Source organism: Sturnira hondurensis, unplaced genomic scaffold (assembly GCF_014824575.4).
Source record: "Sturnira hondurensis isolate 20B ecotype Veracruz unplaced genomic scaffold, ASM1482457v3 Scaffold0023357, whole genome shotgun sequence".
NCBI classification, from domain to species: domain Eukaryota; kingdom Metazoa; phylum Chordata; class Mammalia; order Chiroptera; family Phyllostomidae; genus Sturnira; species Sturnira hondurensis.
This window is the reverse complement of record NW_028095988.1, coordinates 2203361-2227914: the sequence shown is the minus strand read 5'-3', so window position 1 is coordinate 2227914 and position 24554 is coordinate 2203361. Positions and strand designations below refer to the sequence as shown.

Here is a 24554-nt window from a genome sequence, read left to right as displayed (position 1 = left end):
CAGAGGCAGAATCATGAATGCTGATAGCATTTTGATGGTTGCCAGATTGGGGAGTGGAGAATGGGTGAAGAGGTGAAGGGATTAAGACGTTTTTTTCAAACAGCTAGATACAGAATAGCCATGGTACAGTATAGGAAATGGAGTAGGGAAAGAACTTATATGCATGATCCCTGGGCATGAACAATGGCGGGTGGATAGCCTGAGGGAGTAGGGGGGTGTTTTTTTGTTCAGGGAGGCAAAGGGGAAAAACTAGGACAACTATAATAGCATATCAATAAAATACAATTTAAAAAAAGAAAATACAAGCTAAGATAAATGTGAAGGGGCTCTTAGAGGAGGGAGGAAAGCTATAGTTGCTAGAGAAAGTAATGCTGAAAGGATGGTTCTCAACCCTGCAACCACCCAGGGAGCTTTAAAAAGGGCTGATGCCTGGGTACCACATCCAGAGATTCTGATTTAACTGGTTCAGGATATGGCCTGGTTGTCAGAAATTTTAAAAGCTTCCTGTGTGATTCTAATGTGAGGCTCAAAGCTGAGAACCAGTGTTTTAGAGGAAAGACACTTCTGTTTTTGATTCTCTTTTCTTGTCTCCATCTGTTTCTCTCCCAACTGTTCTCAAGAGTCTTTCCCCCTTGCTATTGACCAAGGCAGCTTGTGCCAGAGCTCAGATGGGCTGTGCTGACTGGAAGGCACGGGGTGGAGGTCAGATCTCCAGGGTATGCCCTCCTGCCCAGCATAAAAGAACTCATATCCACCTTCCCAGGCTTCAGTCTTTCCTCTGCCTCACTGAGGAAATCCCCATTCTCTTGGCAGCATATTGCATACAAAATAAAGCTTGGAGAGGAGTGCCTTGAGTAGTCCAGAAAACTCCACTGAATAGAAAGACACAGAACAGGACAATTTGAAGTCCACACAGGCAGAAAAAAATTTTCATTTCCTTTATGAAAAGGAAAAACTTTTCATCCAACCATGAAAAGCCCTCCACAGGGAGGGTTGAGGTTTCTTTCCTCTTTGATAAGTGTGCACACACAACATTGGTGTGTTGGAATGACAGGGTAAGCAGGTAAAACTGTTAGGCCCGTTATGCCTTAAAAGTGAACCAGTATTCTTTTGAGCTCAGATAAATTATTTCTGCTGAGACCCATTTGGAAATGTGAAAAAGCTCTAGCAGTGTCTACAGAATTCTACATTCCAGGCTGTCATAGCTTTCCCTTCCCAGAAACCTAATTACCCTAAAAAGAAAAAGGTATCTTTTTTAGTTTATTCCAACTGGAAACCAGCCAAATACATCAGAGGATCAGGAAACAAGTGTTTTTTTTCTCCTTTAAAACTAAACTAAACTGGGCTATAAGATTGTAGTGCTCTTTAATCTGGCACACATGAAGTTCTTGGTAAATGTAGTTTTTAAAAATCTTTAGAGAGAGGGGAAGGGAGGGAGAAAGGGAGAGAAACATCAGTGTATGAGAGATACATCAATCAGATGCTCTTGCACACCTCCAACTAGGGACCTGGCCCACAACCCAGACATTGAAGTGGTGACCTTTCAGTTCACAGGCCTGCACTCAACCCACTGAGCCATGCCAGCCAGGGCAATTAAAGGAAATTTTAGTATCTAAAGGTGGTGTGGGTTAGGCAAACTATCAAACAAAGGGTGGGCCACTTTGTTTTTTAGCAAGTCCACGTGCATCTGCCACTCCTGAAAAAGGAATGGTTATTAGGGGTTTGGAAACAACAGCCTGCCTGATAGGTGGGGTAGAGAAGCAAGGGCAGAATTGTCATGAGTTTCCTTCTCTTCTCTCTCTTTGAAGCCAGCCTGGAGCAGTGGTTCTCAAGCCATAGTGTGCAAGAGAACCATCCCCCATTTTTGATTCAGTGGGTCTGGAGTGGGGCCTGAGAATTTATAAATATAACAAGTCTAGGACTACACTTTGAGACTCCCTGGCCTTAAGAAGTTGAAAAGGAGGCTGTTTTATAATGCTGGAAACCCCACTTGGTGGAACTACCTTCAAGGGTCTATGTCCCTGGAAACCAGACTAGTAGCAGCCTTTATCTTAACTTGCAGAAAGCAGATGCCTTGTTCTTTTCACCCAGGAGTGACTCAAGCAAACACCATGAGGTGCTTTTTACTTTTCTAAAATAAAATTATGTGAATAATATTTTTATGATAATGATTTAAAACACCATTTCTAGCTTCTGCATCTGGGCTGCCACACCTATACTGTCCAAGGTCTCTGAAATCCTTTCTGCATTATTTTCCTGCTTCCCTCAGCCCCAGTCCCAACAGGTGACCTGACAGAATCCTAAAATGTCTTGATGAACAGCCACATGAGATTTTATTAGCATTTAGGGTTAAACAGTCTTAACCCCAGTTTTGCCACAAACTAGCCACGTCTCTCTCTCTCTCTCTCTCTCTCTCTCTCTCTCTCCCTCCCTCCCTCCCTCTAGGCTTCCTCATCAATAAAAGGAGAGTTTTGGATAATTAGATAATATAAATAAATAAAAATGACAATATAATGATATTTATAGTAATTTGGCACTTTGCACATATATCTCAGTTAATCCTTGTGAATTAATTATTATCCCCCCCTATTTTTTTCACAGAGACAGCACAGTATCTGGAAAAGCACAGTCATTTTTGAGGACCAGTATTAAAAAAATGGACGGAGGTGCAGGTAGGTACGCTTTGCCTCCTCACACAACCAAAAGAAGGGCAACAACAAATTTGAAAACAAAAAATAACCAGACCTTTCAGAAAATCAAACTGAACGGAAGTCTGACAACCAAGGAGTTAAAGAAGAAACATTCATCCAGACCAGTAGGAGGGGCAGAGACAGGCAGCCAGGCAGAGAGAATGCTCTGCAAGGCTGTGGCTAGAAGACCTGGGTGGGCGAGGCTGCTGCTGGCAGACCAGGTGAGACAGCGGCTGGTGGACTGGGCAGTCTCACATTTGTGTGTGGATAAGGTGGGAGGAACAGCAGGGGAGTGAGACAGACTGCCCAATCCAGCACGGGAAAACAAAGCCTCAAAATTTCTGACTGAAAAAAACCTGTGCGGGGCAAGGTGAGGTGGCGGGAATAACTCCCAGCCTCACAGGAGAGTTCACTGGAGAGACCCACAGGGTCCTAGAATGTACACAAACCCACCCACCCAGGAATCAGCACCGGAAGGGCCCAGTTTGCTTGTGAGTAGTGGAAGAAGTGACTGAAAGCTGGCTGAGAGCCAAGCAAGCAGCATTGTTCCCTCTCAGACCCTTCCCCCACATACACCACCACAGGCAGCGATTGAGTGCCCCATCCTGGAGAATACCTAAGGTTCTGCCCCTAAATACATAATAGGTATGCCGAGACAAAAAGTATGGCCCAAATGAAAGAACTGATTAAAGCTCCAGAAAAAAATACAATTAAGCAATGAAGAGATAGACCACCTATCAGATGCACAGTTCAAAACACTGGTAATCAGGGTGCTCACAGAATTGGTTGAGTATGGTCACAAAATTGAGGAAAAGTGAAGGCTAAGAAAAGTGAAATAAAGGAAAATGTACGGGGAACCAACAGTGAAGGGAAGGAAACTGGGACTCAAATCAGCAGTTTGGAGCAGAAGGAAGAAATAAACATTCAACCAGAACAAAATGAAGACAAAAATTCAAAAAAATGAGGAGAGGCTTAGGAACCTCCAGTACAGCTTTAAATGTTCCAACATCTGAATCTTAGGGGTACCAGAAGGAGAAGAGGAAGATCAAGAAATTGAAAACTTATTTGAATAAATAATGAAGGAGAACTTCCCTATTCTGGCAAAGGAAATAGACTTCCAGGAAGTCCAGGAAACCCAGAGAGTCCCAAAGAAGGTGGACCCAAGGAAGCACACACCAAGGCACATCATAATTACATTACTCAAAATTAAAGATAAGAAGAGAATCTTAAAAGCAGCAAGAGAAAAGGAGAGAGTTATCTACAAAGGAGTTCCCATAAGACTATTAATTGATATCTCAAAAGAAATCTTGCAGGCAAGAAGGGGCTGGAAATAAGTATTCAAAGTCATGATAGGCAAGGACCTACATCCAAGATAACTCTATCCAGCAAAGCTATCATTTAGAAGGCAAGGGCAGGTAAAGTGCTTCTCAGATAAGATCAAGTTAAAGGAGTTCATCATCACCAAGCCCTTATTATATGAAATGTTAAAGGGACTTAGATAAAGTCCCTTTAAAGATAAAAGGGACTCCCTTTTAGACTCCCTTTAGAAGATAAAAAATATTAACACTAAAATGACAACAAACTCAGAACTATCAACAACCAAACCTAAAAAGACAAAAACAAAAAAGAACTAAGCAAACAACTAGAACAGGTTCAGATTCATAGAAATAGAGATCAGGTGGAGGGTTATCAGCGGGGAGGAGGAGGAGGAGAATGGGCAAAAGGTACAAGGAATAAGAAGCATAAATGGTAGGTACAAAATAGACAGGGGGAGGTTAAGAATAGTATGGGAAATGGAGAGGGCAAAGAACTTATATTTATGACCCATGGACATGAACTAATTTCAGGGAATGATGGTGGGAGGAGGGGTACAGGGTGGAGGGAAATGAAGGGGAGAAAAATAAGACAACTGTAATAGCATAGCCAGTAAAATATACTAAAAAAATTTAAAAATGACCACATGCCCCAGCCTGTGTGTCTCAGTTGCTTGGAGTGTCATCCAGTAAACTAGAAGTTTGCAGGTTTTATTCCTAGTCATGGCACATGCCTAGGTTGTGGGTTCAGTCCCCAGTTGGGGTGCATATAAGAGGTAACCCATAGTTGTTTCTTTCTTGAACTGATGTTTCTTTCCCTATATGGAACCTATCCATGTGGAATGGTGAATGTAGCTCAGCCCTATGGGAAAGCCCATAGGCACGAGGTGGCACACAGGATGCCAAACCCAAGGATCAGTTCTCCTGTGGGAGACCAGGGCTGCATTATACCTAGGCTGCTTTGAGACTTGTTCTTGCTAAAACTCCTTCACCCTGAGTTGAGACAGCAAATGCTTACTCCATATCTTTAAAGTAACTTCTGAAGTCTGTGGGAATTCTCCCAAGGATGAAAGTGTAACTAGACCAATTGCTCTTATTTTTTCCTTGCATTTGCAACATTTTTTTCTTGTTAATCTGTAAGAAGTAATTAGTAACATCCTTTCTGTTGCTATCTGTAAAAAGTAATTACCTAAAACAAACCTAAATATAATGAATACAACCTTCTTTGTTGTATGCTATTGGAAAACTAAAGCCTGTCAAGGCAAAGGGTTGGGGCGCTCTCCTCTTGAGAGAGTGGGCGAGGTGCTCTGAGGAGCTCTCCCCTGGAGACAGTGGCCATGCCGTCCCTTTTCCTCCACAGGACTTCAGTGGTCCGTGTGAATTTGTCTCATCCTCAACGCCGCAGACAGCATCATTCCCCTCTTTCTCTCTCCTTTCCCCTGTATCTAAAATCAATAAGCATGTCCTCAGATAAGGATTAAAAATAATGGCCACATAGAAAATTCTGTGAAAACTGCCACTGAAGACATCCATAGTACTTCACATTACTCAGTGTCCCTTATATAATGTAAAAACTTCTTCCTAAAATTTAGTGCCCCATAAATATGCCCCTCCAGTTGATCATGTGCAAGACAGAATGAACTTCTTAACCCTTTATGTTTTTCATTTGTTCCAGCTGCCAGGAAGCTTAGATCTAATTATGCCAAGATTATAATAAACACTTAAATTTCAAATTCCTGGTAACATTATCTCTCATGTCTTCTAAATCCTAATACCTGAATATTTTCTTACATAGGTTATTTGTGATTAGGGTGACAGTGTAATTAACTATCTAAATGAGACCCTTTTCAAAGTGACAGGGACCATCATTAATAACTACTTATATGCCAGGGTGACAGATATAAACCAGGACAGTAGGTGGTCACCCTGCCTCTAATTGGAAAATTATATACAAAGAACAATTGAGTCATGTACATACAGCAGTTTGGGTTCTGGTTGATGCAATAAAGTCACATGGAGCTGAAGACAGGTTAGCAACAAAAAAGATTCTGAATGCATTTGCAAGTCTGGTAGGGAAAGGTATAAGTACTGACGGTGCATCCTCTGCCACTTCGTTTCCCAAAGCCCCTGCCTCCTAAGCACCAAGACAACATGCCCTGTGGCTGGATGCAGCTCTAAAGTTCTTGTAGAAAGGGCTTAGTAAGGCAGTCTATTTAGAAGGGAAAGAAATAGGGAGCCTTAATCTGAATTGTGTAGCACTCTACTGAAGATTGGAAAAAATGTGGATTGTTCCACTCAAAGAATGGGGTGGTGTAAGGTAAGTGGAGGCAGTCTGGCTTCCTCACCCAGGTGTTGGGTAGCTACGGAAGGCAGTTTCCCATAGACTTGTGGTTGGGGGACTGGGGGGGTGGCGGGTGCTGATTACTAGTGTTCTCATAGCCTTGAGGCTGGGTCCAATAAACTGTTCCCATAAAATGAAATGGGCTCACAAATGCAGAATTATGTTATGTTGTATAACTTCTGGCATCTTGCTGGCTTTGTTCCCTGCTAGCACTTAAACAGGTAGGACTCCCTTGCATGAGGGACATGCAAGGGGACAGGTGCCACAATGGCTGCCACACTGGGGAGCAGGGGCCATGACTTGAGACATGCAGATAGACACACAGCTTGCAGCGTGCGTGGCTTGCCCATCCATGAATAAAGGCATGCCAGACAGCCCAACAGCTCCGTGAATATTTTTCTGTCTGCACAAATACCATGAACCTGTCAGGCCTCGAAGGGTCACAACATAGGTGGTGTTGATGAAGACAGTAGAGGCCTGAAAAGTCACAGTCACCAGGCAGTCCTGCTGCCTGACACCCTCACAGGGCATGTCACCCAACATCTGCCTGCTCACATACTGCTAAGCTCTTCCCCTCCACCCACCCTATAGAAAACAGGACCATGAAGGCACAAATGTAGGCCACCCAAGGATTGGTGATTTTAACGGACAACTGAGTACCCTCATTCATACTCAGACACACTACTCAAGGCCTTTCCCACTTTTCCCTTTTTCAGTCACAGAGGCAGGTGAGCTCGTTGTGGCCAGATGAGTCAGGGGTGAGCACGGGCAGGTTGAGTCCTGGGTGTTACAAGAGAGGAGGGTCAGGGACAGATATGTTTGGTCCATGGGCAGACCTGAGAGGCCAAGTGTGCACAGCGGGGCTTCTTGGAGCTTGAGTCCCCTCTGGCAGTCCTTCCCATCTCGTTGTCACATTCTGTTAAGCTCCGTCCCTCCTGTCAGAGCAAGAAGGATCCTGGGGCCTCACCTAGGCTAAGGAAGCCTCTTGGTCTCTTCCAAGAACTAACAATAGAGGGCGCACTTCTCCAACATCAGGAAAGGTGCTGCAGAAGGAAAACTAGAGCTTCTGCTTAGGTAGCACTGTCAGAGGTGGGGCAATGGGCTCTGATCAGAGATGGCAGCCCTAACCAGCCCTTTTGAAGGTGCAGTTCTTTTTTTTCCATTTTATTTAAATTTTTTAAAAGTTTTTAAATACTTTATTTTTTTAAAGATTTTATTTATTTTACTTTTAGAGAGAGGGGAAGGGAAAAGGAAAGTTAGAGAAACATCAATGTGTGGTTGCCTCTCACATGGCCCCTACTGGGAACCTGGCCTGCAACCTAGGCATGTGCCCTGACCTGGAATAGAACCAGCGACACTTTGGTTCCCAGCCCGTGCTCAATCCACTGAGCTACACCAGCCAGGGCTCATTTCATTTAATTTTTTTAAAAAAATTTTGTTGTTCAATTACAGTTGTCTGTATTTTCTCCCCACCCCTTCCTCCCACCACGCTCCAAACCCACCTCCCTCCCTTGCTTCCTCCCTCCCCCTTGGTTTTGTCCCTGTGCCCTTTATAGTAGTTCCTGAAAACCCTTCTTCCCACTGTCTCCTCCATCCTTCTCTCTGGCTATTGTTAGATTGTTCTTAATTTCAATGGCTCTGTTTATATTCGTTTGCTTTTTTCTTTTGTTGATTATGTTCCAGTTAAAGGTGAGATCATATGGTATTTGCCCCTCACTGCCTGGCTTATTTCATTTAGCATAATGCTCTCCAGTTCCATCCATACTGTTGCAAAGGGTATAAGCTCCTTCTTTCTCTCTGCTGCGTAGAAGGCCCAGAAACACACGAAAAGATGTTCAGCATCACTAGACATCAGAGAGATGCAAATTATAATCACAATGAGATACCACTTCACACCAGTCAGAATGGCCAACATAAACAAATCAATACACAAGTGTTGAGAGGATGTGGAGAAAAGGAAACCCTAGTATACTTACTATTGGTGGAATTGCAGACTGGTGCAGACACTGTGGGAAAACAGTATGGAATTTCCTCAGAAAACTGAAAATGGAACTGTCTTTTGACCCAGCAATTCTACTGCTGGGATTATACCCTAAGAATCCCAAAACACTAATCCAAAAGAACCTATGCACCCTAATGTTCATAGCAGCACAATTTACAATAGCCAAGTGCTGGAAGCAACCTAAGTGCCCATCAGTAAATGAGTGGATCAAAAAATTGAAGGTGCAGTTCTGAATAGATGAGGAGGCTGAGTCCACGAAGCCCTTTTGGAGAGGCAGCATCAGGCAGGAAGGTGAGATGAGGGGAGGACCTCCTGATGCTGTGCTCTTTGGGGAGCCAAGTGCCTTGGGGTCTGAGGAGCTAACTGTGGACAAGACTGGGAAAGACTTAATCCAGGTAGAGATTTTTTCCACAAGAGATGGAACTTGTAGGAGCAACAACAGTCTGAGTAGTCTGGAGAGCACACAAGATAATGTGTGTACATTGTAAAGTGCTACTAATGCTCATTTTTAATTGGTTTATTAGTCTCTGAAGATATGGACATTCTGCAAGGGAGGCCCAGGTATCCCAGAAGAGTCATCTTGGGCCAGAACCCAGCCTGTGGTTCTCTTTCCCTCGGCCACGATTTTCTCATGGAAGCCTGGTTTTTAGGGTGGCTTCCAAAAGGTAGTTCTATAATCTTTAATTTTCTGGTCACAACCTACTTTCAGCTGGAAGCCAGAAAAGCTTGTTCTGCATGGAGGTGAGAACATTGAGGTTTAGGGAATTTAAGTACCTTACTGAGACCTGACTAGAACCTCCAGCCTACTCACTCCCAAGGTACTGTTCCCTCTGCATCTGGCTGCCTCTTCTCAAAGGAGAGCTACTTGCCTTCCTCAGCGAAAAACACAGAGTTAAAATAAAGAAAGCTTTGCTGGAGCTGAAAAGTTGGAAACTAGGCAAAGACCTCAAAACAAAACAAACAGAAGTGGGCATTAACTCTGAGCCCAGTAAACAGTCGCTCAGTCACTGAGGCAGTGCAAACTAACCTCCATGAGCTCGCCAACGTGGCCTTTGGAATGGGCAGATAGCTCACTGCTTGACTCCAGAGCACCTCAGGGTTGGCTGTTCACCTAGACCAACTGGCAGACCTCAGCGGGGCTGGTTGTGCCCCACTGGTGCCGCGTGTGTCCCAAGTGAAGTGCAGCCCTTTGCGTCTTCATTTGGAGGACAGAGGAATGGCTCTGTGTACAGCCCAAGGTAGCCTGGCAGATTTGCAAATATGGTAGGTCACAGCCCTCCCTCTTCTCATTGGGAAGAATAGCACAATGCACTGCCGAACTGTAAAATGACCTAGAGGTCCCCCCTTGATAGACTGTCCAAGCTGGGCATTTTCGGGGGCAACATGCCATGCCGATGCTGTCACACACAGTGAAGGTCTATGTAGTGGCAGAAGCCAAGTGTTCAATGAAAATGTTGAACTTGATCGCCCAGCTGAGCATACAGCTTGAGTATGAGCACCTTGAAGACAAAAGCAATGGCAATTCATTCTTGATGTGCATGGCCTCACGAATTTGAACATAAGATGTATGAAGGATGCTTTAGGAAGTACTTGTCCAATCAAACAGACTTCTTCCTCATCTCTGCATTAAGACTTAACTACCACTCTTGAAAAAATTGCTTCTCTGGAACACAGGGAATGTCCTCGGATGTAACGAGTCAACATTTTGAAACACAGTAACCATTTAAAGTCACCTGGGGTTTTTGTTTGTTTATTTGTCTTAATAAACTCCTGAAAAAAAGACATTTCATGAGCACAAGGTGTTGCCATATTTCTCCTCTCAAAAACCTACATTTTTCCCCCTCAAGGGAATACCTTCTTTGGTGTATTTCACCACAATTGAAATGCCAAATTATGCCATGGGAATAGGCAGTTATTCAGCTATTATTGATATTTTAAATTGATATTTTATACAGAGAGAGAAGAAGAGAGAGAGGTAGAGATTGACTCATTATTCCACTTATTTATGCATTCATTTGTTGATTCTTGAATGCTCCCTGATGGGGGATCAAACCCACAAACTTGACATATCAGGACAACACTAACTGATCTACCCTGCTGGGTCTCAGCTGTTAATAATCTTGAAAATAATCTTTAAAGTGTCAGGGAAAGGGAATAAGACAAAATATTCCTGAAATGATTATGGGTTTTTTTCCCTTGCTGGTAATGAAGTCAAACTATATTACAAAGCTTTAGTAAACAAAACAATATGGTATTGGCATTAAAAAATGGACACATAGGCAAAGGAAACAGAATAGGAAGCCCAGCAATAAAGCCATGCACACACACTCCACTAACAGTTGACACGGACACCAAGAATACGCAATGGGGAAAAGACAGTCTCTTCAGTAAGTGGTATTGGGAAAACTGGGTATTCGCATGCAATACAATGTAATTGGAACCCTTAAACTGTACACAAAATTCAATTTGGAATGGATTAAAGATTTCAGTGTGAGTCTATTTCTACCCTCTGTTTCATTTATCTGTACATCTGTTCTTTCATCAGTACCACACTGTCTTGAATGCTGTAGCTATACAGTTAAGTCTTGATGTTGAATAGTATCCATCCTCCAACTGTGCTCTTCTTCAACACTATGCTGGCCACTCAGGTATGTGTAGGACTTTGATGGGCAGAAATGGAGGTGAGAGCACTCAGGAAAGGAAACTGAACACAGGCTTGACAGAGGAAAAGGGGAGAAACATTCTGAGGACCAGTGAGTAGTTCCAGCTGTCTATACCCTAATTTTATAAATGTAGTTATGGCTATGTTTTCTAGCAAATAGATACTTCCAATAACAGATGCAACTGTTCTTCTCCCAATAAGATTGTGAGTACCCTGGCCTAGAGCAGAATAAAGGAGGGAGACCCTGGAAGAGCTTGTGGCCTGGCTGTCAAGGGCATTAGGCCAGCCATGGAAGTCAGGAGTCCTGATTCAATACCGTGAACTTCGGTTGATAACATGTCTACTTTTCAGCCTGATATGAGGACAGACTAGGAAGCCTCCCCAGGGTTTTCTAGCTATAAGGAGTTGGTGATATTTGGGGAAGGCACTGGTTTAGAGGCAGGAGACCTGAGTTCTAGCCTGGGCTCTGCCATTTCTAGCCTCCTGTTGTGGTACAATTCACTTATCCCTCTGTGCCTCAGCTCCTTCTTCCCCACATTGGGATGATGATAGGCGACCTCTCAGTCACCAAAAAAGATCTAAGAAGCAATTAGGTCACAAATATGCAAGCACTTTGTACACTCGGAAATACTGGAAGTGGAAAGGGTTATGAAACTGAAAGGGGTGATCCTTGAAGGAAGGGGGCTGTCCAGTCTGCAGCATGTTGTCTGTGCCTCCATTTCACGTTTCTATTCCCTGCCCATTAGGTGGGGCCTGCACTTCCTCGTGAGGGCAAGTTTGCATAAATTATCAGGAGCATCATTGAGGATACTCCATCTATGGACTCAGCCCTACCCTCGATTTACCTTCATTTATTCGTAAATTCCCCAAAGGTGAAGGACCTACTATTTCCCTGCACGCCCACAATGCCTAGCACAGTGTCTTGCATATAGGAGACACCCAAGGAACACAGTTTTGGTTTTTTTAAAGCAGAACATATGGGGAAGACCTTGCTCAATAGGCATTTATATGATGAACTCAGCTGATCATAAGCCTAGCATGAATCGGATGACACAAAAGTGAGTGTGCAATGTCTAATAAAGGAGAAGCATTCATTCAATGACTCAGCCTTTCCAGTCACAGCTACTGGCCCTAGGGAAACTCCCACACACAGGCTCAAGGAAGGACTCATGTTCCTGAGTGCTCACTTTGACATTGTCAGGGAAAGTTGTAAACAACCTAAATACCCATCAACTGGAGTATGAATAAACACACTGTAGAAAATTAAATGGACTGCTAAATAGTTGAAATGAATCAATATAGCTAAATCTCAGAACTTAAATTATAGAAAATTATATACATGTGTTACAATTTATGTGGTTTAAAACATACAAAACAATGCTATCTATTATTTCCTGAATCATACACTTAACTATGTAATAACATGCGTGGGAAAGATAAACCCCAAGTTCATAATGGTTTCTCCAGGGGAGCAAGGGGAGGGAGTGTAAAAGGGGCCTCTAGGGGGCTTCAGTTGTACCTGTGATGTCTAAATCAAATGTGACTTCAAAAGTCTGAAGCAAATGTGGCATCATATTAGATTGTCAAAGCAGAAGGGCGGGTTCTTAGGTAATTATTTTAGTCAGTACTTTTTATACGCCTTATAGATTTTGTAATTTGAAATGCCCTTTGTCAACAAGGGAAGGGACAGGGCTTTAAATGCAGCTGATGCTGCATCAATAAAAACAGTGCGCCCCAGACCAGACCACACTGCTCAGTCTCTCAGTCCTGCTGGGTGGTAGGCAGCCTCACACACCACAGAGGGACCTGAAAAACTGGAGCTCCAGTGGGCAGGGAAGGGCACTCACTGAAGGGCCCAGAAACCATTTCAAGCGAGGAAAGTTAAAGGGATGGAAGATGTTTAGCTTGGAAGAGGGAGGACTCACAGGGGCACATGACCACAGCTTTCAAACACCTCAAGTTGGGCAGGAAGCAGACGTAATCCATGTGATCCCAAAGCAGGATAGAAGCTGAGAGGAAGAGGAGGCTGACTCAGCTCCCCCTCAGAGTTGCAGCTGTTGGACACTGCCCGCCCCCACCGCCCTGGGCTGCTGGGTGACACTGGAGCACCCTCCTCCGACAATGACAAGGAAGAAGAGCTGATCTTCCATGTTCTGGGGATGTGGCCGGGAGGATCCTTGCCCTGTGTCAGAGGTGTCAGAGGTTGGCTAGATAACTGACAACATCCTTTCTAATATTGAGATCCTCATATATTCAAATTTGTATTAGTCTATAGATTAAAACTACAATACAGTAGTTATTTCTTAGTGTTGACATTTCCAAAGGTAACAGATTATTTACCACTCTTTATTACATCTTCTAGGGATCTTTCTCTCTTTCTTTTTTCTTTTTCCCCCCCTCTCTATTTTTCTCTGAGCATGTCTCGGTGGCTGGCAGTTTAGCCCCTATGTTTGTAGATCTTTCTTGCGTCTCTTGTGTTTTTGTCTTTCTTTTCTTGTTCTCTCTCTCTCTCCTTTTCTCATTTCTCTTCCCTTTCCTCATCTACCAGCACTTCAACTCCTTCCTCATCTCTTTTTTCCTAAGAAGCATTATTTCACATTATATATATATTTAATATTTATTATTTTATTGAGGCATAACTGCCATACAGTAGAATTCACTTATTTTAAGAGTACACCTCAATAAGTTTTGACAAATTTACTCATTTGGGAAGCTACCACCACACCAAGACAGAGCATTTCTATCACTTTAATATGTTCCCAGTGCCCCCTTTCCTTGTCCTCGGGCACCTTTCTGTCACTGTGGGTTTGCCTTTTTTAGAATGTCAAATAAGTGGATTGATTCAATATGTAGTCTTCTGTGTTTGGCTTCCTTTAGCTAGCATAATGCTTCTGAGATTCATCTGTTCTTGTATGTATCTGTAATTTCTTCCTTTTTGTTACTGAGTAGTATTCCATTGTATGGACTTATCATAGTTGTGATATTCACCACATAGATATTCATCTATTCACCAGTGGATGGATATTAGGGTGCTTTCCAGTTTGGGTCAATATGAATAAAGCTGCTATGAACATTTGGGTAGCAGGTGTTCATGTAGACATGTATTTTTTATTTTATTTAATGTGTTAATACAAAAATATAATTTTACATATAGACATTAAGTATAACTTTAAATCAGGACTTGGATTACTTAGACTATAGATTTGGGGGAGAAGAAATTTTTTTTTTAAAGATTTTATTTATTTATTTATTTTTAGAGGGGAAGGAGAGAGGGAGAGAAACATCAATGTATGGTTGCCTTTTTGTGCATCCCCTGCTGGTAGTTAGCCTGCAAGGAACCGGTTTGCAACCCAGGCATGTGCCCTGACTGGGAATCGAACCGCAATCGTCTGGTTCGCAGGCCCGCGCTCAATCCACTGAGCTACGCCAGCCAGGGCGGGAGAAGAAATCTTAATTAAATCTGTCACCTTTCTATTACTTTGTAATTTTTTCTTTTAATATTAGTGAGATAAAATGTATGCATTGTTACCAATTCTAAGCAGCTAGAGTATTTTTTAAAGATATCATTATATTTATAATGGCTATGTGTTGAGTTGAAAATGGTAAAGTATATAGGAATTGAGTACCTTGATTTGGACATATATTTGTATTTCTCTTGAGTAAATACCTGGGAGTAGAATTGCTGAGTCATATGGTGTGTGTGTGTGTGTGTGTGTGTGTGTGTGTCTAACTTTATAAGAAATTGTGAAACTGCTTTCCCAAGTCTGTTGGGAACTGCCCTGCCTGGTTCCAGAAGCTGTAATGCCCCCCATGGCTGAGACTGTGAGCGACCTTTGGACCCTAAGCCACTAAGGAGACAAAGCTTATCTCCCTGGCAGGGGTGCAGCCTCTGCTCCTTTTACTTCACCCTGCCTGGCCCCCAGTGCTTGATCAGTTAGCCAATGATGGGTAAGATTTCTCAAGGGAGGGATGACATAAGACAGGTATAATCACAGGGAGCCCCCAAGGAAGGACTTGGGGAGCTATAGCAAAAGGGGGTGAAGGACCCTTGCCCCTCAGCTTTGACATAGCCTGAGTCCTCATCCTGTCTGCGAGAAGTCTCCTAATCTCTTGGCTGCCTTACTTCCCCTGCCTGACTTAAGCCTGAAACAATGCCAGAGGTGGGTGCAGCCCTGTGCTGGAAAGAGCGGGCTCCCCGGGTGATCAGGCCTAAGAAAGAATTCATAAAATCCTGTGAAACCTGCTTTGCTAATATCCTTAATTTAAATGATAAGGGTCCGAGCATGAAGTGAGTTTGTTCCCCAAAGGTTTATAGCCCTTTAACTTTCTGACCCTGACTCAGAATAAGCCCTCAAAGTTCTTTGAATGTTATCTGTTGTTTAATCATTTCTGCCTGACAGTGATTGATGAGCTTTATTCCTGTGCAAATTGAACCCAATAAAATCTTGTCAAGACAAGGGTCAGGGCAGTCTCCCCCTTGAAAGAGTAGCCTTGCTGTCCCTTTTCCACAGGAGGAGTCCATGTGAATTTATCTGGTCTCATCCATAACACTGTGGACACTGCAGGCCGGTGTCTGCAAAAGTCTGTACTGGTGTGTATTCCCACCAGCAATGCCTGAGAATTCTTGTTATTCCACATTTTCACTAATACTTTGTATGGCTCAGTATTTTCCATTTTAACCATTGCAGTGGGTGTGAAGTGATATCTCGTGGTTTTAATGATTACTAAGGATACTGAGCATTTTTTTCATGTGCTTATTAGCTATTTATATATCTTTGATGAAGTGCTGTTCAAATCTTAGGCTTATATCTTTAATTGACTTGTTTGTCTTCTTATTACTAACATCTAAGAGTATTTTATGTATTTAGAATATAAGATTCTCATCAGTAGGTTTGCAAATATTTTCCTCCCAGGCTATTTTCTTTTCTTTTTTTCTTGCTAGATTGTAGAAACTTTATTTTTTTAACTGTTGTTCAGTTAGGGTTATCCCCATTTCCCCCATTACTCTCCCCCTGCTCTACTTATCCTGACTTCCCACATTCAATCCTCCTCACCCCTTGTCTTTGTTCATGAGTCCTCATTACATGTTACTTGATGACCCTTCTCCTTCTCCTTCTTTCCCCCATTGTGTCTTTTGAAGAGTAGATATTGTTAAACTTGAAAAAAATTATTGGGATTTTGATTTAGATTATGTCGAATGTATAGAGTAATTTGTAGAGAAATAACATCTAAGTGATGCTGAGACTTCCAAATATTGTTAGTGTGATGTATTGTTTCCTATCCTTTAAATTTTAATCCAGCCCTGGCTGGTGTAGCTCAGTGGATTGAGCACGGGCCTGCGAACCAGAGTATCGCGGTTTGATTCCCAGTCAGGGCACATGCCTGGGTTGCAGGCCAGTTCCCGGTTCCCAGCAGGGGACGCACGAGAGGCAACCATACATTGATATTTCTCTCTCTCTCTCCTTCCCTTCCCCCCTAAGATAAATAAAATCTTTAAAAAAAATTTTAATCCATCTTGTTATTTATATTTGAAGCTGGATTTTGGGGGGGGGGTTGTATAGCAAATACATCTTATTTTTTTAAAGACAATCTGACAAGCTTTGCATTTTAGTTGGCATGTTTAGACTATTTACATTTAATATACTTTTCAATTTAATAAGCCAATAAAATGGAATTGTAAAAAGTACTAAATCTAAAAGAAAACAGGAAAAGGAAGAAAATAACAACAAAGAACAGGTGGGATAAGGTGAAAATGTATAGTAAGTTGGTTAACTTAAATCGAGATAAAAAATACCAGTGTCATCATGAGGTAAATAATTTTTGGTTGACATATTTTTTATTACAGTATTTATAAAATATCACTTTCTTGTTTTTGGTTTGCATAGTTATTGATGAAAAATGTATTGTCAGTTTTACCTTTGCTCCTCTGTATTTATTTCTTTATTTTTTATGCTTATTCTGGTTTCCTTTAAGATTTTCTTTATATCTTTAATTTTCAGCAGGTTGACTATCATATGCATGGTAAGTGTTAATATTTTAAAAAATTAATTGTTTTAATTTAATCTTTGTAAGTTGGTTTAAATTAATCTAAATTAAGTCATTTTAAATTAATTAATTTAATCAATCTTTTAAAAATTAATTAATTACTTTTTTATTGTTGTTCAAGTGCAGTTTTCTGTCTTTTCCCCCCACCTCCCACCACCCCAGCCCTCCCCACCTCCTTCCCCTATTTCCACCCCCCCATTTTTGTTGTCCATATGTCCTTTATAATTGTTCCTATACACCCTTCACCCTTTCCCCCCATTAACCCCTCCCCATCCCTTCTGATTACTGTCACCCTGTTCTCAATTTCATTGTCTTTGGCTATACTTTGCTTGCTTGTTCCTTTTGTTGGTTAGGTTCCTGTTAATGGTGAGAGCATATGGTATTTGTCTTTCATCACCTGGCTTATTTCACTTAGCATAATGCTCTCCAGTTCCATCCATGCTGTTGCAACGGCTATAAGCTCCTTCTTTCTTTCTGCTCTGTAGAATTCCATTATGTAAATGTACCATAGTTTTTTGATCCATTCATTTACTTAAGTTGCTTCCAGCACTTGGCTATTGTAAATTGTGCTGCTATGAACATCGGGGTGCATAGGTTCTTTGGACTGGTGTTTCAGGGTTCTTAAGATATAATCCTAGCAGTGGAATTGCCAGTCCAAAGGCAGTTCCATTTTTAGTTTTCTGAGGAAATTCCATAGTGTTTACCATAGTGATTGCACCAGTCTACAATCCCATCAACAGTGCACTAGGGTTGCCTTTTCTCCACACCCTCTCCAACATTTGTCGTTTGTTGCTTTGTCTGGCCTTTCTGACCAGCGTGAAATGGTATCTCATTGTGATTTTAATTTGCATCTCTCTGATGGCTAGCGATACTGAGCATCCTTTCATATGTCTATGGACCCTTTGTATGTCCTACTTGGAGAAGTGACTGTTCAAGTCTTTTGTCCACTTTTTAATTGGGTTGCTTGTCTTCTTAGAGTAGAGTCATGTGGATGACATGGTAGTATACATAGAAACCCCTATAGATTCCACCAAAAAAGTGCTCAACCTAATTAACGAATTTGGCAAAATAGCAAAATAGAAAGTCAATATCCAGATATCAAAGGCATTTTTGCACACCAACAATGAAATATCAGAAACAGAAATCAGGAAAAAAATTTCATTTGATATAGTAACAACAAAAATAAAATACCTAGGAATACACCTAACCAAGAAGGTAAAAGACCTATACTCAGAAAACTACACAACACTGAAGAAAGAAATCAGGAAGAAACAAACAAATGGAAACATACCATGTTCATGGATTGAAAGAATTAACATCATCAGAATGTCCATACTACCCAAAGCAACTTACAGATTTAATGCAATACCTATTAAAACACCAATGGTATACCTCAAAGATATAGAACAAATGCTTCAAAAATTCATGTGGAACCATAAATGACCCTGAATAGCTACAGCAATTTTGAGAAATAAGAGCAAAGTAGGAGGGATCACAATACCTGGTGCTAAACTATATTACAAGGCCACCATAATCAAAACAGCCTGGTACTGGCATAAGAACAGACACATGAACCAATGGAACAGAATAGAGAGCCCAGAAATAAACCCAAGTCTCTACAGTTGATTAATATTTGACAAAGAGGGCAACAGCATAAAATGGACCAAAGATAGCCTCTTCAACAAATGGTGTTGGGAGAACTGGACAGCTACATGCAAAAAAAATGAGACTCGAGCACCAACTTACACAATACACAAAAATAAATTCAAGGTGGATAAAAGACTTAAATGTAAGTCATAATACCATTAAAGTCCTAGAGGAGAATATAGGCATGAAAATATCAGATATTCCATGCAGCAATATTTTCACTGATATGTGTCCCAGAACAAAGAACATAAAGGAAAGAATAAACAAATGGGATCTCATCAAAATTTAAAAAAGCTTCTGCACAGCTAAAGAAAACAGCATTAAAATGAAAAGAGAACCAACCATATGGGAAAATGTATTTGCCAATGACACCTCAGACAAGTGTTTGATCTCCAAATGTGTGTTAATCTTTCTTTGGGTTTTCTCAGCTGTAAACTCTGTGGTTGGTCTTTCATTTTTTTCTTTCATTAACTTTGGGAAGTTCTCAGCTATTATCTCTTCAAATTATCTCTGCTTCTGCCCCCAATTCTCTCTTTTGTCTTCTTTTGGCAAATCCATTGACAATGTATGTTAGGCCATTTGACATTGTCCCAGAGATATTGGATGTACGTTTTGCATTTTTACCCTTTTTTCCTTTGTATTTCAGTTTGCATAATTTTTTACCTATCTTTAAGTTCACTGATTATTTCTTCTTTTGTGTTCATTCTGCTGGTCAGAATGTCAAAGGAATTATTTCTGATATTGTGTTTTTCACATAATATTTACATTTGACAAGTGTGAATATCTTCCATCTCATTGCTGAAATTTCCCATTTGTTTATGTATGTTGTATACCTTTTCCACTAGTTGTTTTAATATATTAATTATAGTTGTTGTATGACTTTCCTGTTGCTTTTGCAACAAATTACCACAAAATTAATGGCTTAAAACAATGCAAATTTATTATCTCACAGTTCCAGAGGTCAGTACTCTGAAACGGGTCTTAAAGGGCTGAACTTAATATTAGCAGGGCTGCCTGCCTTTCTGGGTATTCTAAGGGAGACCTTGTTCCCTGCCTGTTCCAACTCAAAATATTGTCATCACAGGTGCATGCAAGTTTCCATTTTATTCTATTTATATATTCCCTTTTATCCAAGTTCTAACTCTCATTCTTCTCTCTGTCCTCTATATATGAAAATATCCTAATGTGTTTAGTGTGAATTTTTTGTTTGCATTTCTACTAAACGTATTTTTTGTTTGATATGTGTGTATTTTAGATTATATAAATGGTAGTGTGGATAAGAGTGTTTTGTTTCATACTTTTTAAACACAGCACTGTATTTTAAGATCCATCCATGTTATTATACATGCAACTAATCTTTTGCTTCCAACTGTTGCATAGCACTTCATGGTGTGCACACATTGTGATTTATTCCATTACTCCAGTAATGAACCCAGATTGCCTCCAACTTCACAAATAATCCAGCAATAAATATTCTCTTGCATGAACCCTTATGGACCTGTATGAGATTTTCTGAGACAAACCAGGAGAGAAATTGCTGGGTCATAGGATATATATGATTTGATTAAATCCTGATTCTCTCTAGAGTGAGTGCATTAGTGCCCTATTCCACCAGCCATTCAAGAGGTTTCCTATAACCCACAGTTCAGAACACTAGACATTATTCCGCTTCCCAATATCTGCCCATCTACTAGCTATACCCTGATACCTCTTTGTTATTTTAATCTGTACTGCTCTGATGACTGATTTAAGTCAGCTTTCCTTTGATTTACATGACTCTCAGTTGACTTTTTTCTCATGTATCTTCAATTGAAAATATTTCCGAGGTCATTTTTAGAACTTTCCACAACGTTTTTTTGCCTTGTTTCTTGTCATCACTGATGGCAGTCAGATGCAAGCAGAGGCAAACCAATTCCTTCCTCCAGTCATTGGCTTACATGGTGAGTGGGATTATGGAAATGCAGGTACTTGAATTTCAGACTGAAGCTTCCATCAGTAAGACTTTTGCTAATAAAAATAGTGTTTGTTTGGACTTCTGGCCAAGAAGGAGGTGTAGTTGGAAACACTGTGCCTCCTCCCACAACTAAATTTAAAAATAACAAAGTTTTAGTAACAAAAACGCAGCCAAAACACAGAAAATTGAACTGTACAGAAGTCTGATGACAACGAACCATTCAGCTAGATCATGTCACAACCCAGAGACTGGGTCGCCCCGCCCTGATGAACACCTAAGACTCCATCCTTCATACATAACAGGTGCAAACAGACCAAAACATGGCTCAAGAACAGCTCAAAGCCCCAGAGCCAATACTTCTAAGCAACCAAGAAATAGCCAACCTTTCAGATGCACAGTTCAAAACACTGGTGATCAGGATGCTCACAGAACTGGTCGATTTTAGTCACAAATTAGAGGAACAAATGAAGGCTAAACTAATTGAAATGAAGGGAAATGCACAGGAAACCAATAGTGATGGAAAGGAAACTGGGACTCAAATCAAGGGAGTGGACCAGAAAGAAGAAAAAAATGACCAAACAGAAAAGAATAAAGAAACAAGAATTCAAAAAAATGAGGAGAGGCTTAGGAACCTCCAGGACATCTTTAAACGCTCCAACATCTGAATTATAGGGGTACCAGAAGGGGAAGAGGAACAGCAACAAGTGGAAAACTTATTTGAACAAATAATAAAGGAGAACTTCCCCAATCTGGCAAAGGCAATAGACTTCCAGAAAATCCAGGAAGCTCAGAGAGTCCCAAAGAAGTTGGACCCAAGAAAGAACACACCAAAGCACATCATAATTACATTAGCCAAGGTGGAAATGAAGGAGAGGATCCTAGAAGCAGCAAGAGATAAGGGGACAGTCACCTACAAAGGAGTTCTCATCAGACTGTCAGCTGATTTCTCAAAAGAGACCTTACAGACAAGAAGGGGCTGGAAAGAAGTATTCCAAGTCATGAAATCCAAAGACCTACAACCAAGATTGCTCTATCCAGCAAAGCTTTCATTTAGAATGGAAGGACAGATAAAGTACTTCTCAGATAAGATCAAGTTCAAGGAGTTCATCATCACCAAGCCCTTATTATATGAAATGTCAAAGGAACTTATCTAAGAAAAAGAAAATAAAAAATATGAACAGTGAAAGGACAGCAAACTCACAGTTATTAACAACCACACCTAAAACAAAAGCAAACTAAAAGGACAGCTAGATCAGGAGTGGAACCATATAAATGGAGATCACATGGAGGGTTAGCAACAGGGGAGTGGGAGGAGGAGAAGCGGGGAGAAGGTACAGAGAATAAGTAGCTTAGGCAGTGGATAGAAAATAGACAGGGGGAGGGCAAGAATACTATGGGAAATAAAGAATCTAAAGAACTTGTGACATATGGACATAAACTAAAGGGGGGGATGATGGGGGAGGGGTATGCAGGGTGGAGAAGAATGAAGAGGGGAATAGGACAACTGTAATGGCATAATCAATAAAATATAATAGAAATTTTTTAAAAGAGAAAAATACTGTTTGTTTTATTTGCAGTTGCAATAAGTAATAAAAAGACTTTATTATCACCATATTTTAGTCTCTGTACTCAGAAAGAGAAACTCCTTCTTTCTCAAAGTGTTTCCTAATGATATTTAAAGGTCATTACTTTTTACTTCTCTGGGAAAGATGTATGTGGCTGCTTAAATTAACTGTTTCAGAGTCCAAGGCTGTGTCTTCAGTGTGTGTGCATATTTGTGCAGAAAGTTGGCCTGTGGAAGAATTTGGTTTAAGTAGAATTTGGGTACTCACTTCTGCAGCATATATACTGAAATTGGAATGATAAAGAGAAGATTAATATGGTCCCTGCACAAGAATGAAAAATTTGTGAAGTTTTCATATTTTTATGAGATACCACTTCACACCTGTGAGAATGGCCATCATAAACAAAGCAACAACAAGTGTTGGAGAGGTTGTGGAAAAAAGGGAACCCTAGTGCACTGTTGGTGGGATTGCAGACTGGTATAACCACTATGGAAAACAGTATGGAATTTCCTCAGAAAACTAAAAATGGAAGTGTCTTTTGATCAGGCAATTCCACTGCTGTGATTATATCCTAAGAACCCTGAAACACCAATCCAAAAAGACCTATGCACTCCAATGTTCATAGCAGCACAATTTACAATAGCCAAGTACTGGAAGCAACCTAAGTGCCCATCAGCAAATGAATGGATCAAAAAACTATGGTACATTTACACAATGGAACACTGCACAGCAGAAAGGAATAAGGAGCTCCTACCCTTTGCAACAGCTTGGATGAATCTGGAGAGCATAATGCTCATTAGAATAAGCCAGGCAGTAAGGGAAAAATACCATATAATCTCACCTTTAACTGGAACCTAATGAACAAAGCAAACAAACAGGCAAAATATAACCAGAGACATTGAGATTAAGAACAATCTGACAGTAACCAGAGGGGAAGTGGAAGGAGATAATGTGGGAAGGAGGAGAAGGGTTTTCAGGAACAACTATGAAGGACACATGGACAAAACCAAGTGGGGTGTGAAAGCAAGGAAGGCAGGTGGCATGGTTGGGGTGAGGGGTAAATGCAGACATCTGTAATTGAACAACGATAAAATCATTTTTAAAATTTTAAAAAATAAAATAAAAGTAGAATTTCAAAACAAATAATACTCTGTTCAAATACCCTCTCAGTAACAAACCAAATTGAAAAAGTGACATAAACTTCCTCTAAGTATTTAACATTTCTAAACATTTTAGGCACTATGCCAAAATGCCAGTCCTTACACCATTACTGCATAGTTAAGGTCAGGATCAAGCTACATAAATCCTCCTGAGGTGGATTCTTCTAAGGTCAAATGTATAGTCAAATTTCCCTTTTCAAGTACCTGGGACTCCTGTTGCACAAAATCCCAGAAACCGGTTTGTAAGTGTGGGTCGTTAATTTCTCTAGTCGTCTGTCAAGTACATTTCCATCCTGAATATTTTCTGAGTTCTATCTAGATTTTTACAACAATGTAGTGTCCTGCTCCTTCTAGTGTAGGCTGATCTTCTGTACAGGTGGCTAAATTTTGCTACTAGATGAACTACATTTGGAAAAGACAGTCTGGTGTTTTAAGAATCAAAAAGATGTGCTTCTCTATACCTCACTCTCACTGATGCACATCACCTCAGCTATGGGTATGTTAGAAAAGAACAGTGTTGTCGCTGTTTTAGAGGAAAACCTCACTGGTAGCCACCCCACTGTTTAGTAGCAGAAGGGTAGGTTGTGTCCAGGCTCACAGTATACATGTGTGCAGTTTGTAGGCTCTCCATAAAGGCCTGGTAGAACTGGTGAAAGGGAATGAAATCCAAGCTCTGTGTCCTGACTTAACAGTAGGTCTTCCCATAAGGGGCCTGTAAGTTGCCAGAGGCCTCACAAGGTCAGTGTTGGACTTAAAAGGGCCAGATCCAGGGCTCAGGGAGGACTGAGAATAGGCTGAGGTAGCTGTTCTGTCATAAACCCAGGCACTCTGTTCTCTGTTGCATCCTATAGAAATTACATGCCTAGGACACTGTCTGAAAAATTGCATATAAATGCCTCAGATCCTGAGAAAAAAGGTTGCATCAGTGGTTCTCAGTGAAGGAAGGGGGATTTGCCCTAAGAGATGGTTGATGATGCATAGAGATGTTTTTGATTGTTATGATTGGCTGCTACTGGTAGGTAGAGGCCAGAGATGCTACCAAACATCCTACAGTGCACAGGACATTCTCCACACAATAGAATTATCTGATCCAAAATATTAATAGCTCCACAGCTAAGAAACCCTATGTACATGAAGGTAGGAGTAATGAGTTTCCTCCATAGGTGTGTGGGGGT

At 41.0% G+C, this 24554-nt stretch overlaps 1 non-coding gene across 1 annotated transcript; it reads left to right on the top strand.

The window, feature by feature from the left end:
- The first annotated feature begins 22478 nt into the window (after window positions 1-22478).
- LOC118980998 (U6 spliceosomal RNA) lies at window positions 22479-22581 on the top strand. The gene has a single exon (XR_005065250.1). It is a non-coding gene; the product is annotated as a U6 spliceosomal RNA (small nuclear RNA).
- Window positions 22582-24554: the final 1973 nt, after the last annotated feature.